The sequence below is a fragment of the Balaenoptera physalus genome (genome assembly GCF_965194825.1).
Source record: "Balaenoptera physalus genome assembly, chromosome: 1".
Lineage (NCBI taxonomy): Eukaryota > Metazoa > Chordata > Mammalia > Artiodactyla > Balaenopteridae > Balaenoptera > Balaenoptera physalus.
Genome location: NC_138882.1, coordinates 184,675,557 through 184,689,509, shown reverse-complemented (window position 1 = coordinate 184,689,509; position 13,953 = coordinate 184,675,557). Strand labels below are relative to the sequence as shown.

The 13,953-nt window shown below is 46.2% G+C and overlaps 1 protein-coding gene across 2 annotated transcripts in view; it reads left to right on the top strand.

Annotated features, from left to right (window-relative positions):
- Positions 1–9,812: 9,812 nt before the first annotated feature.
- The window catches only part of LOC309639692 (forkhead-associated domain-containing protein 1-like), a 79,281-nt gene continuing 75,140 nt past the window's right edge, over positions 9,813–13,953 (top strand). Inside the window, exon 1 of one of the 2 annotated variants that reach the window (XM_082417242.1) lies at positions 9,813–12,122. The gene's annotated coding sequence lies outside the window, so the exon portion shown is untranslated. Of the gene's footprint in view, positions 12,123–12,909; positions 13,263–13,953 lie in introns of those variants that run through there. The other variant, XM_082417241.1, reaches the window with a different exon arrangement.

The following is a 13,953-nucleotide window of genomic DNA, read 5'->3' as shown; positions in this document are numbered from 1 at the left end:
CAGCTGGCCTAGGAAGCGATGTCCGAGAGTGCCTGAAGATGGGATGGTGCGTGACAGCGAGCCACAGCACATCAGGCTCAGATTCTCCAATAACTGAAGGAGAGTAGTGGTCAGGAAACCGGCTCTCCTTGGACATTGCAAAGCAAGCTGACCCAGAGAGGGAGGGATAGACAGGGAAATACGAGCGCACAGTACATAGATGCAAATTTCTCCAGAAAAGCCACTAGAGAGAACATGTATACACGTGCACCAGACACCTTTAAAACGTAGCCCTGGCAACAGGAGTTTCCTCGGGGCCAACCCGCCTGACTGCCATGTGTCTCATCAGTCCTTGTCTCTATCTCCAGTCCCAACTCTGTGCATTAAAACCTGGAATTTATTAATTGTAATATAAAAAAATGTGGGAAAGAAAAGAGTCAGTAGTAGTTACAAACTCAAATTGATTTTGAGAAATTTTAGGTTATTTAAAAGCATACTTGGAACTAATGGAGGGTGAATAACAACAACAGCAAAAAAACCAACTAGAATACAGTTTGGGAAGCAAAAGTTATGGCAAAAACCCTTCTGGGTTATAGGTCTTCCTTATCAGAAAAAAGAACCAATGTCAAACAATACAGCATGCATCTCAGAGATAATCTAAGCTCAATACTGTATAACATTTGGGGGGTGCGGGGGAACTTTAAACGCAAGAAAATGTCCTTAGTGTTTATCCTCAAGATGACTTATTTCAGAATGCATCCTTGATGATTATGTCCAGTCAAGAAAAATCATCAGCATCTACTTTAACAAAACACAAAATAGAGAAAAATCATATAATAATGTGATAGCAAGCTTTTTCCTTCACTTTTTGGGTAAAACTTGACAAGCTGTGAATATATGTGTTGGTAAGAGAAATTGTGTGAATACTTGATATAAACAAGTGAATAAATGTACCTGCCTGGGCTTCCCTGGTGGTGCAGTGGTTAAGAATCTGCCTGCCAATGCAGGGGACATGGGTTTGAGCCCTGGTCTGGGAAGATCTCACATGCCACGGAGCAACTAAGCCCATGCGCCACAACTACCGAACCTGTGCTCTAGAGCCCGTGAGCCACAACTACTGAGCCCGCGTGCCAGAACTACTGAAGCCCACGGGCCTAGAGCCCGTGCTTCGCAACAAAAGAAGCCACCGTAATGAGAAGCCCAAGCACCACAACGAAGAGCAGCCCCCGCTCGCCGCAACTAGAGAAAGCCAGTGTGCGGCAACAAAGACCCAACGCAGCCAAAAATAAAAATAAATAAAAATAAATGTACCTGCCTTATCTAAATGCTGCCTCTTTCAAAGCTGAACAACAACCACAAAAAAGATAAAAGCTGCATTTTTTTTGTTTCTGACAAACTGTCTGTTTTAAAAATCAGATTCAAAGTATGAGTCCACAAATTGACTTTTTGATTAGGAAAGGACACATCATTCTAGCAGTTGCCAATGATAAATTCATTTTAGCACCAAATGGGTTCTTTTAAATCAGCACAAAAGCATCAGAGAGAAAGATTCAGGAGTACACATCTCACAGGAGATGCTGTGAGCAGAAGAGAGCAATAATTTGAAAGGTAATGCTAAGTTTATTGAAAATATCCACTCAATCAATTAAAATGGCAAAGAGGAACTGGGACCAAAAAACTCTAACTGCTATTTACGATAAAAGTTGATTTTGATGTTTATTTCCCGAGTTTAAAAAAAAAAAAATTTAAGACCTAAGATTTTTCCAGTGGCCTGAAAGCAGTAAAAATTGTCCATTAATCTTCCCTCAGGCCAATAATAGAAAGGTCTCAAGGGGCAGAATAGGAGCCAGAAATAAGATTGAAGGGGAAACAGTAAGGAGATGCATATCAAATGACTAAATTCTATGGGTAGGTTAAAAACAGACTATCTCATCGTCCTACTTCATGTATAGCTGAATTCTCAGATGTGTACATTTTTATATGTACTTCCTTTCACTGAAGCATAGAAGTAAGAGGAATATGATTTTATCTCTATGGATTTCTTCAAGTCACAGTTTCTCAGCTTTGGCACTAATGACGTTTGGTGCCGGAGCGCATTTATGTGAGGGGGGGGGGAGGGCCGTCCTGTGCACTGCAGGATATCTAGCTGCATCCCTGGCCTCTACCTACTGTATACCAGTAGCCCCTCCCAGGTGTGACCATCAAAAATGTCTCTAGACATTGTCAAAAGTCCCCTGGGAGGCAAAATATCCCTAACTGAGAGCTACAGCTTTAAGTCTACTGGGGGGAAATGCAGTATGGAGAAGTAGAAAAAAACTAGTATCAGCTGGGTGGCAATTTTCATGTTTGTAAAAGGAAGATGTTGGTAACTGCATTCAGCCACAGGACTGGAAGAATCAAATGACTAAACTATAACGTTATATGTAATGAAAATGCTACAAAAGGGAGAGTTTTGAACAGGAATGGTGTTAGAGCTCATTTCGTCCAACTTCCTTGTACAGAGAAGGAAAACTGAGAGGCAGAGTTGTTTGTCTAAAGACCACACCAATGCAATACAAACATAGGTGGTTATAATTAAATACTGTGTAGTTTCCACCTAGAAAAACAAAAACACAGGAGCCAAACTGCATGACCCCCTGAGGTGGCATAGTATGAGCCTCAAACCAAATAATGACTTCAGTGGATTGAAACACATCTACACTGTTTAAATCAAAGATTCCTAATGATATTTTTTAAAACTCACTGGTCACTTTGGCAGTTGCTTCTTTGAATGCTGACACATAAAAGGAAAGAACCAATCTTTTATTCTGCCTTTCCTGAACCAACTGTATTTTATGATAAACAAATAAACAAATGGTTGATGAAGGATTCTAGCTAATAATTACCAAAGGAACAACAATCAGAAAAAAATCACAACTCTGTGACCCCACAAGAAATACGGATCCAGGGAATGATCCTCAAAGGATGCTAAAACTATTAGGTAAAAAGCTGATGGATGAGCTCAAGTGCCCATTTACGAATGAATGGATAAAACAAGGTATATACACACAATGGAATATTATTCAGCCTTAAAAAGGAAGGAAATTCTGACACATGCTACAACATGGATGAACGTTGAGGATATTATGCTAAGTGAAATAAGCCAGTCGCAAAAAAGACAAATACTGTATGATTCCACTTATATGAGGTCCCTAGCATAGCCAGATTCATAGAAGTAGAAAATAGATGGGTGGCTGCCAGGGGCTAGGGTAAGGGGAAAATGGAGAGCAGTTGTTTAAGGGGTACAGAGTTTTGGTTTTACATGATGAAAAGTTTTTGGAGGTTGGTTACACAACAATGTGAATATCCTTAACATTAGTGAACTGTATATTTTTAAATGGTTAAGATGGTAAATGTTACTTTATGTATATTTTACCATAATTAAAAATTAAAAATGTTAATTATTGGGGGAAAAAAAGCTGTTGGGGACTTTGTAATGGATGGCTCAGTCTGTTAGCACTGGACCTACTGTTCAATCTCAATATCGTTAAAAACGGGATGACCAGACATTATGTGCTCACTGTGTGATGCAGGACGGATCACACAGCACCGCCTATGAAGGCGTCTGGACAGCAAAAAGACTTTGATCTCCTCAGACCTCTAGATCTAACTATTAGTTTACAGGAAACATGGGGAAAAGAGGAACAAGTTAATTGAAACCAAGAAGAAGTGATCAGCCAAATCCAGGATGTGAATGTTCTACAGGACAAAAGACCCAGTTTCTCCAACAGATCAGTGGCTGGGGGATAAAAAAGGTCAGGGGCGGGGAGCTGCCGTTACAGAATTAAAGACATTTCAGAGACATAACAACCAAATGTAATGTGTGGACCTTGTCCGGGTCCTCATTCTAACAAACCAACAGTAAAAAAGATATCTCTGAGAGAATCAAGGAAATGTGAGCATGGACTGAATATTAGATGATATTCAGGAATGATTATAAGTATTTTTAGCTGTGATAATGTCAAGGCGGGGATAATGTAAAGGAAAAAAAAAGTCCTTTCAGTTTGGATGTCTTTATGGGTGAAATGGCACAACTTGCTTTAAATTAACCTAGAAAAAAACTCAAAAAGGAAGAAAAAAGAATGAAAGAACACTGGGAAAATGTTGAAGCTGGATGACGAATACATGGAGTTAATCGCACTCTTCTCTAGTTTCGTGTGTGTTTCCAAAATCCCATAATAAAAAACAATTTTTATGTAGGCAGTCTCAAAGGAACATACAGACACACAACACAAACAGAGTGAGCTACAACCAAAGCGTAAGCAAATGAGGAAGCCATTTGCGTTTAATAAGTGCAGGAAACGGGAGATTAAGCCTCGGGCCTTTGCAAAGTGAGCTAACCAAGTCTAAGATGCCTGTATTAAGCCGGCACCCTCAAAGATGCTCTACACCCTGGCAAGAGGAGGGCTTAAAAAAATTTTTTTTCTGGACTTTCAGAAAGGGGAGTCTATGAAAACCTGTAGTTTTCAATGTGGCTCTGGAGGGGAAAACTAATAATGGCCACAATAATGATGATGATGATTATCACCCTGAGGGTTTGTAACCACGTGGGTCTGGGGCTCAAGTTTATACTCCATGTATTCAGTGGGAAAACTCCAAGTTGAGGAAATAAATGTCAGTGTTCAGAGGTTATTAGCATCCCCGGCATCCAGCTGAAACAAACAAAAAAGACTTCCGAGAGAAATGCAGCCAGGAATCAGACCCCTCAGGATTCCCACAGATTAAGTTCAATCAAGAATGAGATCACAGTCAAATTACTAAACATCCAAGCAATAAGTCAGTATGAGCCAGAGTAAGCAGAAACAACAAACAAGACATTCAGATAACCCCCCACCACTCTCACCCAAGGACTTCAGATGTTGGAATTATCAGATAACAGATTCTAAAATCACTATGTATTCAATATTTTTTTTAAAGAAGGCTTTTAAAATGAGCGAGGAATGAGACTATCAAAAATGGCCAGGCATTTGTCCTCAGGAGTTTGTGGGAGCACAGGAGAGCTATTTGACCCCTGTACTTTTGGCTCTTCCATTCGGGTGGGAAAAACAGATTCATTTACAGAACCAAATTATGCTGGCAATAAAAATTCAAGTGCTTCCAGGAGCCAGAGAGGAAATGTGAGCAGTGCATTGGGCAGGCAGAACATAGGCTGTATCTAAAGAGGGAGCCTCTTCTCAGCCCCAGCAGATTGTTGATCTATATACAAGAAGAGAGTCCAGGTATTGCCAGATATTCCCCTTTTCCCAAAAAAAGGCATAAATCCAGATGTTAATGATCTGTACATGTTGGCTACTGTGGTAGACATCTGGGTTTTGTCACCTAAATAACAATTCACCTGTCTTCTAAAATATTATGGTGTTACGATCCCCCTTTGGGGACAACACCTTTCTCCTACTCTCAGTCCAGTTTCTTAGAGATGGTGTTGATTCCACCTCTGGCTGCAGGGATGGGCATGTGGCTCAAGCTCAGCCAATCAGAGCAGAGCAGTCTCCTGGGCCACAATAATTGGCTCAGGAATGGGCTTGTGACCCACCCAGAGACAATGAGAAGCAGTGAGGCCATTGGGGGAAGCTTAGGAAAAAGACTCTTATCCTTCCCTATGGAATTCAAAGCTGAGAAGATGTAAGGACTGGAGCTTTGGCAGCCTTTTTGTGACCATTATACAGAGATTCTGTTTAAGGTTGGATCCACATGGTTAAAAGAATCCCTGAGAGCTGGAGAGGGGCCAAGGCCTCGTAAAATCATCTGAGCCTGAATCCAGAGGTTCCCTCTAGACTTTTCATTTTTGGTAACCAGTGAATTTGCATTCATGCTGAAGACAATTTGAATAGGTTTCTCTCTCTGTCACTCCACAGAAAGAGGCCTATCCCTTCAGCAACTAATTAAAAGTCTTTTAACACACTGGGAAAGCCAGACAAACATATCTGAGGGCCGACCATGGACCTTCAGTTTGCAATCTCAGCACCTGGCCACCCCTCTCCTTCTGCAGTACTGTACCTAGCTTCTCTTATTACTCATCTTCTAGCCTCCATTCCCACTGCTCCTTCCTTGTACCATACTCTTCTCTCCCTGCTCTACCTCCTGAAATCCTACTCATCCTTCAAAACTCAAGTCAAATGGTTCCTTTTTTCTTAGCGCCTTTCCTGACAACCCCACCCTAAGCCCTACCCCAGGCAGAAGAAGATACCTCTCCCTCCATGCCCAGGTCCCTCTGACCCCCCGATGAACACTCAGCCCTTCTGCTGAGGATCCTAATTACCCAGCAACATTCCTGTCTCCCCTGCTTCTTGACCGTGATCCAAATTCAGACCCAGATTAGAAGGGATGATATTTGAGGCTTAAGTTTCAAAAAACAATCAGTTCTTAGGAGAAGTCAGAAAACATGGTGAAAGATGAGGATTTGAGTAAGGGATTAGAAAGAAAAGAACAGTTGTTCCGGGGAAAAGAGAGGGTCTATGTGGAGTGCAGTGAGGAAGGAGGAAAAATTGGACATATTTAGACCAAACGAAATGATTCAGAGGAAACCCGAGAAGAAATGTCTAGAGAGGCATGAGGTTGATCTGACTGGAAAGGAATATAAAAAATGTGTGACGGGAATGACCCAAAACAGCAACGACAAAATGCCCAAAATAGGTGCACTGTTCACATGAGAAAAGAATGCAGACAGCAGCAAGACACTGAGAAACCTCCAGAAAACAAGAGAGAAGGTGACAAAGGATGAGGTCATCTCAAACCAGATAAACTGGGAGGCTTTCTATCGATTGAAAGGGGTTTTTCAAAAGCTAGGGCTCATGTTGGCTTGCCACTGATGGAAACTCAGGGCACCGAGGCCTTCTGGAATTTTCTGTTCAACAGACAGACACAGGGAGGGTCCCAGGAGACCAGGCAGTTGCTAGATGTACCAAAAGAGCTACCATGGGTCAAAGGTCAAAACAAGTAAGGTGTCAGTTTCTGAGCCACCCCAGGCAAGCACTGTCTCGCTTTTTACTTCTAAGGACCATGGGACCTTGTCCACAGTTCCCATGCCTCCTACCCCGGGGACCAATGCTTTCTTCATGTGATAAAATACCTAAGCCGGACAGTATCCAATCACAGCGGCCCTTAACTTTTGTTGGGGACATATCTGGTTGAGGCTCTGGGCCCTCTTCCCAGAAAAATGCACACAGCCTCAGACACAATAAAGTTTCCTTCCCGTCTAAGCAGCTTATACCTGCCCTGGGGCCCATCTCTTGAACAAGAGTTCCTAAACTCATTCACTTAATCAAAAAAACATTTATTGAGTGCCAGCTACCTGCCAGGTACTGCTCCGGGCACCAAGGATACAGGGATCCTTGCCTCATGGAGTGGACCTTCCAGTTTGTATTTGAGCCCTCAGATGATCAGAAGGTCTGGCAAAGCAGCCTGGGAATTCAGTGATTCTGACATGGAGCCAGAATTAGGACCTGTCTTCCCAAGGAGCCCCAGCTCAAACACCCCTTCTGTAAGGAGAGAGGGGAGGAGTGTATTTAAAGCATGTGCTCTAGCTGGGAAGCTCATAGCCTGCTGAGGGAGTGTAGAGGGTACCTGCGCTTTGGAAAAATGTTTGGCAGAATCTCGTAAAGCCGGACGTATGTGTGACGCAGAAATTCTACTCCTAGATATATACCCAAGAGATATGAGCACATGTGCATACCAAAAAGCATACACAATGGCCCCCAGTTATCCCTGGTGTTCACACCTCTGTGTCCCCTCCCCTTGAGAGTAGGCAGGACTGTACCTTATTTCTAATCAGTAGATGCCACAAAGGCGATGGGGATGTCACTTCTGTGATTATGTTACAGAAGATTGTAACTTCCATCTTGCCTGGAGACTCTCTCTTTGGACCCTCACTGGCTTTGATGAAGCAAGCCACCTTACGGAGAGGCCCACATGGCAAGAAACAGTGCAGGGTCTCTGGCTAACAGCCAGCAAGGAGGTGAGGCCCTCAGACTAACTAACAACCCTCAGGGAACTGTATCCTGCCAACCGCCACATGAACCGGAAAGTGGATCCTTCCCCAGCTGAGCCTCAGATGAGACCCCAGCCCTGGCCGCCTCCCTGACTGCAGCCTGGGAGAGACCCCGAGCAGAAAACCCAGCTAAGCAGTGCCTGGATTCCTGACCCACAGAAACGGGGACGTAAGTGTGTGTTTTTTGGAGCCGTTAAGTTTGCCATTAATTTGTTCTGCAGGAATAGATAACAGAGTGTAATGCAATGCAGCAGTGAGAATGAATGAACCACAGCTACATCAGACAACGTGGTCGAATCTCACATAGTTGAGTGAAAGAAACCAGGCAGCAAATGGAATCTTCATTTACATGAAGTTCAAAAACAAGCAGAACTAATCTATGATTGGGAGTCAGACTAGCGGAAGGGGGGGGTGGTAACCAGAAGGGAGCACAGGGAGACTTCTCGGAGGGGCAGGGGCGGGTGGTGTTCTGCTTCTTGATCTGGGTTCTGGTTAGGGTGGGTGCATACACTTTGTGAAAATTCTTCAAGTGTACACTTATCATTTGTGCTCTTTTCGAGATGTATATTATGTTTTGGAAAAAAAAGTTTACAAAAAAGATAGTATGCTGGAGTCAAACAGCTAGGGTTCGAATCTTGGACCTATCACTTACAAGATTTGTAACTGGGCAAGTTACTTGACTTTTCTGAGCCCGCTTCTGTAAAATGCGTTGGGCTAAGAATTAAATAAAACAGTGCATGGCATAGCGGCTGGTACCTAACAAGCCTCAGTAAATATTAGCTAGTTTGGTTAACCTCATTCATAATGGTTCATTGTTAATCTCAAAAAAAAAAAGTAGTGGAGGTTGATTTGCCTGGATGCCTGGAAGTCGAATTTATGGAGTTGTCCTGCAGGTACCACCCCACAGAGACCAGCTGGATTCTCAGAATCCCTCTAGCAGTGATCAGGGGAGGAGCTCAGCCTGCCTCTGACACCCACACCCAGAAAGGTCCCTGGGCAACAAGCAAGATGATATGGGAGTGTTCAGAGGTCAAGTTTGCTCTGGGTTGGGACTGAGACGATGCAAATCAAAGTCCTCCCCAGGATGTTTGTGATCGGGTTGAGATGGTGCTGTCCTCCCATATCATCAAGAAGACAACAAAAACAAACAAACAAAAACAGACAGCAATGCGAACATTCTCAGAAGGAGTCTGTGGTATCGGGCACAGTTTAGTACTTCACACATATTCACCCATTTGATCTTTACAGTCAATGCTGTTATTACCTCCATTTTACAGGTGAGAGAAGTGAGGTACAGACAGAATAAAACAAACAAACAAACAAAACCAGGCCCATCAGAGGTGGCATCAGCACCCTTCATCTGCAGTTTTCAAACAGAACATACAGACTGACCTCCCTGGCAAAGCTTTGATTTGCAAGAGATGAATGTCCCAACCAGCCTTGTCTCTATCTGAGAAAAAACTGGGTGTCTTCTCATTTTCTGAGAGGGGAAGGGGGTGAGCACAGCTGCAGAAGGCCTCAGTTACCAGCTGTTATTTTGTGGTTTGAATTTATTTTTGTGAGTGTGTGTGTGTGTGTATAAAAACCTGCATTTCCTTAGCCCATAGGGTCAGGTTATTAATGGACTGTGGAGCCTCTAGTGGCCCTTTGCTCTCCCATCTGTCACCCTACTCAACAGCTTGGCTACTTCCTGCTCTTCAAGCTCTCTCTCTCTCTTTTACTCTCCATTTCTCCTGTTCCAGCTCTTTCCCTGGCTCTGTCTTACCCCTTAAAGGCTGGGCAAGCTCCCTACCTCTTCCGGGCGGGAGACCAGCATTCATTTCTTGTTGGAATGCAGGGCGCAACAGGCAGGTCTGGGGAGGGGGCACAGTGGATGGGCTCTCCCAGTCAAGGACAGCCCAGGGAAGGTAACTGCGGCCGAATGAGATTTTAGGGGGCAGAGGTCTTTCAGGAAAGAAGCCCAGTGGGTGACAGGAGAGGTCCGTGGCAAGCCCCAGCTACCCCCTCCTGGTCTCAGCCCCCTTCCCCTCTTGCTACAGGCACTGCCAAAACTTCAGGACAGTCGGAAGCCCAGATTGTTCAGGGCTGGGGGAAAGCAGGTGGTGAGCATGGGTGTCTCGTGGTTGTGACACCTGTCACCTGTAGTCCCCGGGGAAAATACCTTCCCGTCACAGTCATCTAGATTCAAATCCTTTTCTGGCTGCGCCACCTTGGGCACATACCTCCATGTCTCTTGAGCCTTATTTTCCTGTTCAGGGGGCAGTGATTTGATAGAAATAATACCCATCACGACATTTTTGAGTGCTTCTCTGCAGAGCTCACCGTTCCAGGTGTTTCACACACACCTACTGCCCCAGGTTATGGTGAGGATTAAATGAGATGATCCACGGGAAGGACTGAGACAGTGCCCCGCAGGTGGAAAGCCCTGAGTTAACATCACTCGCTCCAGCATTATGAGGACAGCTGGGAATGACGAAGCTGGGACCTGAACCCAGGCCTTTCAGACACCAGCGTTCTGATGCTGATGGAGATACAGTACAGCCTTGGTAGCCACCCAGAGCTCCATAAGATTGATTGATTACAGGCATCACCAAGGAGCCCATATAATCTAGAAACCTCTATTTTTTTTTTTTTTTTTTTTGGCCATGCCGTGTGTCTTGCAGGATCTTAATTCCCCCACCAGGGATTGAACCCGGGCCACGGCAGTGAAAGCACCAAGTCCTAACCACTGGACCGCCAGGGAGTTCCCCAGGCGCAGTATTTTTCACAGCCCATCACTGCAAAGTACAACTCTCACTCAGCCCAGGACATGCTATTATAAAGCCATGAGTTATTGGGGTATTTTATTTTCTGTTTTTGAAATTTAAGTGGATGACATGGAACTGGGTTTTAAGACTTTCACACACCCTTTGAGATGACTGTGGCATCCTGTGGGGAGTGGCGGGATCCAATCAAGATTTGGCAATTTCTGCTCCAGTGAGCCTGAATGTCAGCTTTGTTCTCTGTTTAGTATTTCCTCATTGAGAGATGGACTGATGACAACATATGCTCTCCCAAGCCTATCAGGGGACCATGGGCTGCTCTGGCTCCGTAGGGTCTGGCTGGCAGTGAGCAGGGTTCTGTGCTCATGTTGATGACACTGAAGACAAGCAGGGAGATGGGGGTGGGGCCGGGGAGGGCCATGGCTACAGAAGCCTAGGTCCTGGGGTAAGGACAGTTCAGCTCAGCAGCTCAAGAGGTAGGAGGCAAGGCTGTGGGCGGGTGGCAAGGGCTGCCCCTGTTCATTCATTCATTCATTCATTCAGGCACTGTTCTAGGTACTGGTGATACAGCAGTGAACAAAAGAGAAAAATAATCCCTGCCCTCATGGAGCTTAAGCTGGGGGGCAGGGGGGAGTTGGGAGTGGGGAGACTGACAACAAATAAGATAAGGAAACTAAATAAATAGCATGTTAGAGGAGTGGTAAGATGAAGGGACGAGCAATAGAGTGAGGTGTTTATTTTGTTTCGTTATTCATGTTTTTTGGGGTTTTTTTGTTTTTTTTTGGTGGCGTCACGGGGCTTGCAGGATCGACCAGGGATCGAACCGGGCAGTGAAAGCACCAAGTCCTAACCACTGGACCGCCAGGGAATTCCAAGACCATTTTAAATAGGGTGATATTTGAGTAAAAATCTAAAGGAGCTGAAGGAGATCCCTGGGGGAAGTGCCTGGTAGGGAGAAGAAACAGTAAATGCAAAGGCCCTGAGGCAGAAATGTGCCTGGAGAGTTGAGCCTGACCCTCTCTGTTCCTCTGAAGTTACCACTCAGGGCCTCGGCCTCTGTGGTCACTCCTCATACTTTCCTAGGGTCTTTCTGGTCAAAGGGAACTAACCCAGGCAGAACCTTCCAGGCTGACTGAGGGCCTGGAAGAGATTTCTAGGGACAGGTTCTGGGAGGGCTCTGTGATTCAACTGCAGGGTTGAATAAATCCTGGGGTTTTGCCAAGCTTTTAACAAATGCACAAGGAATTTGCAAGAATGCAACAAATTAATTCCTGGACCATGTTCCAGACCTGCTTAATCAGAATCTCTGAGGTCTGTGCCAGGGAATGTGCATTTCTAAGAGCCTCTAGGCATTTGTGAGCATGTTTACCATATATTCCATCCCATATCGATCTCCATGATTTTTCTCTCTTATATCTTCTTCTAATTGACTAGAGTGGAGTCTGCCATCTTTCATCTTTCTTAGATGAATATTTTGAGTTTGTCTTGGGGCACCTTGTCAGTCATTTCCCGCCAGGGAAATGAGGCATTCTGTAGGCAGTCAGCGGGGCTGTTCTGCTCCCAGGCAGAAGGGGTTGATCTGAAAAAGGTGACATGGGGTGAGGGGAGATAGTTGGGATTTGCATGTCTTCTCCACACGCTCCATCCCCCCAGTCCCGTGCCCATGGGGGGGGGGGGCTTCTTAAGGATCTGATCCAGGTCAACACTGGGGCCACCGTCTGACACTTGTAGGGACTCAGGTAATGTCTGTAGAAGTAAAGAACACATGAATGAATAAACGTGAGTTTTGATAGGGAAGGACAGGAACAGTAAGGTTGTGGGTTTGTAAATACCCTTTCCCTAGCACGTGGAAGAATCTTTCATTCTTTCAAAATTGTTCCTTCCACCCCACCCATCTCCCATCTCCACCCCCACCCCCAGAAGTGATGGTCCCTCCAGCTTACTCTATTTTCTCCTCCGAAACAGAGAGAACTAGAGATTCGGGTGGGACGGGGGTACTAACCTCCAAGCTTCTCGTGGTTCAGCTCCATTACCCTCCCACGCCTGACCACCCCCTCCTCAACGCACCTAGCCTAGAGCTAAGGTCAGTAGGAAGGATTCCTGAGTCTGCTCCTTCCCCGCTGTAAAGCTTTAGGCTACTTCTGTGAACACTGAGCCTGCTTCCCCATCCTTGAAACGCGGCTGGGGACCTCTAGGCGGCAGGTCGGGGAGGGCTCGCAGCGCTGCAGCGGGCTGTAATTGGCCGAGCGCTCCCCGCGCGCCGCCCCTCGCCCTCTGGCGCCGCGCACGCCACGCCCCTCATCGGCTCGGCCGGCCGGGTGGCGTTGTCGTGGCGACGCGCGTACACAGGCCGGGTGGGCGCGCGGGCTGCGGGCCGCCGGCTGGAGACACCGCGGGAGCGCGGCCTGGCGGCCTCGCCCAGAGCGGGCCCGGCGCCTCCCGAGCGGTCAGGGCTCTCGGCGGAGGACGGGGCGTGGGCTTCTTCCTCTGGCCAGGTGAGAGCGGCACGCGAGGAGGCGGCGGGCGGAAACCTGGGCCGGAGGAAGCCAGCCCTGCGAGGTCAAGGGCGTTGGGGTAGGCGGGGGACCCGGCCCCACCCGAGTCCGAACTCCCTGATCCAGGCTCGGGTCGCCAGGAGCACCCCCCAGAGAAGGTGCCCCAACACCAGCCGTTCCTTCCTAAGCTCAGCCCCTACCTCGCCCCCCGAGGTAGCCGGCACGGGAGCTTTACGCCTCTCCTGGGCGCCAGCTCTTGGATGTCCTGGGGGTATAGCTGGGATTAAGAGAGGAACCCCTGTTTCCCCTGATTTATGGACAACAGCCACCCAATGGTCAGACACACACACACACACACACACACACACACACACACGCACACACACACACACACACCCGCCGCTTACCTAAACTCTCCTTCTTTAAGGAACTTTGAGGCCACTGTAAACCTCAAAAGAAAGTTTGCTCCTATAGCCCAATTCTGAGCCATCCAAAGTGGTCAGGGGGGATGCAGATACTGTGCCTGGTGCTCCATGGCACTGAGTAAGAACGAATTCACAGAGCTAAACACATTCAAATTACTTTTACAGTGTTTTCAGGCAAGGAAGTGATGCACAGGGCAAAATTAAGGTGGAGAAATATTGTCCAATCCAAAAGCTAAAGAGATAGAATTTAGGTTTTCCAAGGAGTC